The 3,980-nt window shown below is 33.5% G+C and overlaps 1 pseudogene across 1 annotated transcript; it reads right to left on the bottom strand.

Annotated features, from left to right (window-relative positions):
- Positions 1-895: 895 nt before the first annotated feature.
- Positions 896-1,442, bottom strand: LOC108588663 (small ribosomal subunit protein eS24 pseudogene; annotated as a pseudogene). Its single transcript, XR_013528279.1, has one exon. The product of XR_013528279.1 is annotated as a small ribosomal subunit protein eS24 pseudogene (transcript).
- Positions 1,443-3,980: the final 2,538 nt, after the last annotated feature.

The raw sequence follows: 3,980 nt of genomic DNA, 5'->3' as shown, positions 1-3,980 counted from the left end.
AGCATCACACACTCAGGCCAGTTGGGGGGTGGGGGTTTAGGGGAGGGATAGCATTAGGATAAATACCTAATGTAGATGATGGGTTGATGGATGCAGTAAATTACCATGGAATGTGTATACCTATGTAACAAAACTGTACTTTCTGCACATATATCTCAGAACTTAAACTGTAACAGTAATTTAAAAAATAGAGACTCACAGATATCATCAAATAGCAAGTGTGATTTTAATGTAAAATAAAATAATATAATAAAAATAGAATTTTTCCAGCCTTGCTAAAAATAAACTTTATCTTATTACATATGAAAACATCAATTTAATAGGGGATTTGATTAATATTATTTTTGGAGCTCAAAACTGTATTAAAGTTTATAGGATATTTTTGAAAAATACAAAAAAAATTTGTTTCTCTAGGAAATCTCATGCACTTAAGATGAGTTATCTTGACTAAGTGATAAAAAGATTTTACCTTATGATCATACACAAATTCTGTATTCTATCTCTTCTCAAATTCTTTGATCCTTCCCTGATAATATAAAAGTGATTATACAAAAGAAAAATTTTCAAATTTTCTGTATTTTTTTTCTGAGATTTAGTAGTTTATTGACTCTTTTCTTATCTCTTGACCAGAATTTCCATCAAGTCCTGCTTCACTCAAGCAGGAAGATTTTGTTTGGTTGTTTCTTCTTCTCTTTCCAGTCAAGAAAACTACTTTTGAATCAGGTACATTGTTAAAACATGTATTGACCATTATTTCTTACTCTATCATAAGATAGCATTTGCAACATTCGAAATCTCACTATTTAATCTTTCTTAGTGGATGTTCTTGTAGTTGCTGTTGATTAATTCCTTTTTTAAAGCATTGAAAGAAAATTTATTTTTATTTTTATTTTTTTTTTATTTTTATTTTTCAAACAACCAGACACACAAAAGTTTTTAGTTTATTAATAAGCTTCTCGTGAAAAATCCACAACGGCCATAGATAACATCACTGCAGCACCTTTTACTCCTTCGGCTTTTTGCCAGCACCAACATTGGCCTTTGCAGTCCCCCTGACTTTCTTCATTCTATTCTTGCGTTCCTTTCGTTGCTTTCTTGAGGTCTTCTTCTTCTCATACAGGCCTTGTCTTGCAAGTCTATGTTTGGGTTCATTTTTCTTTGCATAATCCAGGGAATCATAAATCATGCCAAAGCCAGTTGTCTTGACACCACCAAAATGAGTTCTGAATCCAAATACAAATATGACATCCGGTGTGGTCTTGTACATTTTAGCTAGTTTTTCCCGAATTTCTGTCTTAGGCACTGTTGCCTTCCCGGGGTGAAGGACATCAATGACCATTTGTTTCCTCTGAAGTAGTCGGTTGGTCATGAACTTTCTAGTGCAGATAGTTACTGTGTCGTTCATGATGGCGGCCTATGCTTAGACAGCCGAGGAGGAAAAGCGAAAGAAAATTTATTACAAGGATATAGGGATTTTTAAAAACTGTACTTTAAGTTCTGGGGTACATGTGCAGAACATGTAGGTTTGTTACATAGGTATACACGTGCCATGGTGGTTGGCTGCATCTATCACCCAGTCTTTGGTATTAGGGATTTATCCTCTGACAGACCCCAGTATGTGATGTTCCCCTCCCTGTGTCCATGTGTTCTCATTGTTCACTTGTGAGTGAGAATATGCAGTGTTTGGTTTTCTGCACTTGTATTAGTTTGCTGAGAATGATGATTTTAAGCTTCATCCATATGCCTGCAAGGACATGAACTCATCCTTTATTATGGCTGCATAGTATTCCATGGTGTATACATGCCACATATTCTTTATCCAGTCTATCATTGATGGGTATTTGGGTTGGTTCCAAGTCTTTATTATTGTGAATAGTGCTGCAGTAAACATATGTATGTATGTGTCTTTATAATAGAATTATTTATAATTTTTTGGGCATATACTCAGTAATGGGATTGCTGGGTCAAATGCTATTTCTAGTTCAGATTCTTGAGGAATCAACACACTGTCTTCCACAATGGTTGAACTAATTTACACTCCCACCAAGAGTTTAAAAGTGTTCCTGTTTATCCACATCCTCTCAAGCATCTGTTGTCTCCTGACTTTTTAATGATTGCCATTCCAATTTGTAGTTGCTATTGATTAATTCTTAATACTGGTTTTCATGTTGTGTAAATCTATTCTCAATAATTAAGAATAATTTACTTGATTGTTTTGAAATGGATTTAATTCTGTTTTTCAAATTTACCATGTCTCTCAGTCTTACAGCTCACATTAAAAATTGATATTCTCTTTTTTAGTGAAATATGTTAGTGTTTATCTTTAAATTTTGGTGAGGACAGGGAGCTGATGGCCATTCAAAACCCATATAAAATTCTGTTAATAGTCTCTTGTTCATTTAACAGACAGTTACCACTGAATTTTTCTTAGACTATTTTAAAAACTAGAAATATTACTTTATGTATATAGTTTATTATTACTCAGCAAATTATATTTAAAACCTACTATATTCAGGGTATTGTTCTTGTACTGCTGATACAAATAAGAAAAGACATGGTTCTTATCCAGAGGGGGAAAAATGTTAAGAGATCTGCTTTGTAAGTTAGATGTAATCTGAGTACAATGATATTATGGTACAGTATATGTGTTATAATGAAGTGATTTCAAAATGTGATATCAGGATTTAGAGAGTAGCAATTTGTGTGTGTGCGTGTTTGTGTGTGTGTGTGTTTGTGTTTGTGTGTGTGTGTTTGTGTGTGTGTGTGTGATGTGTTGGGTAGAGGAAGTTTGAGTCAAAGAAGTTAGCTATTGGCAAAATTTCTTCCAGTAAGTATTCTAGGCTGAGGTTCTGGCATAGATTGCAATACCTGGAAGAATCAGTGTGTTTCACAAAGGTGAGTACCCACACTCACACTTCTTTCACTTCTGCTCCATTTTTGTCAACTAAGAAGTAGTAAAGTAGCAAAAATAAAACCTTGCATTCCTTCCAGAATGTTATATTATCTTCTGTTTTACAGCAATATATCTGCTTTAATTTTCTCAGTTCTCTGTCATCTTCTACCTGCAAACAAATCTATATTCACATTTAGCTGTTTCTCTGATCAAGAATAGCATCCCCACTCTTCTCTAGATCCCTGGTGATCTTGCTCCCTTTTCATCCTCTGGGGCCTTGCCTTCACACTTGCAATAAATCTTTTCAGTATGGCAACCTTTTTTCACCCTGCCTTGCTTCCTATTCCTTTTGTATATTCAACGTATTTCTATCTACAAAAGTGAATTATACTACTAACATAAATCCCTCTCTGATGAGTGTACTCTTTTTTACCTTGCACAGCTAAGTTTCCCAAAAGAATAGTCCAAATACACTGCTTTCATTTCATTATCTCTCATTAACAATTAAATTCATTTAAAAAAAGACATATTGAGTGCATATGCTGCTCTAGTCACTGTTAAGATGCCAAGGACACAGACATAAGACACAGTTGTCTCCTTTATTGAGAGAGAGAGAGAAAGCAAGAGAGAAAGTAGATCAGTAGGTTTAAAAAGGTCTGTTTATGCCATAAAGGTTTAGAGAAGAGACATCTAAACCAGAATGCATGATTTAAATTGGACAGCCAGTGAAGGTAACATTTGAATTGAGTTTAGAAAGATGGTAAGTGGATAGTAAACAAGAGTATTTGTCAAATATTATAGATAACTATAGTATTGAATAATTGCAAAACAATAAAGTAAATATCCATTGATTCATCCTGATACAAACAAATTAATGAATACATAAATGAGAGAATACTTTCTTACAAAAGAATTTTAAATGATAAATATGTGGAATCAAGGACACAGAAAATTACGATTAGAAAACCATAAAGACAATTGCTTCAACCAAAGTCCACTGATGAATTCTAAAATTAAAGATAAAAATTTTAAAGAGAAATGAGATGTTTGCATAGGCTCAAAACCTCTCATCTGAAATACTTTTATA

Source organism: Callithrix jacchus, chromosome 16, assembly GCF_049354715.1.
Source record: "Callithrix jacchus isolate 240 chromosome 16, calJac240_pri, whole genome shotgun sequence".
NCBI lineage: Eukaryota > Metazoa > Chordata > Mammalia > Primates > Cebidae > Callithrix > Callithrix jacchus.
Note: the sequence above shows the minus strand (reverse complement) of the source record. Positions and strands in the feature narration are given on the sequence as shown.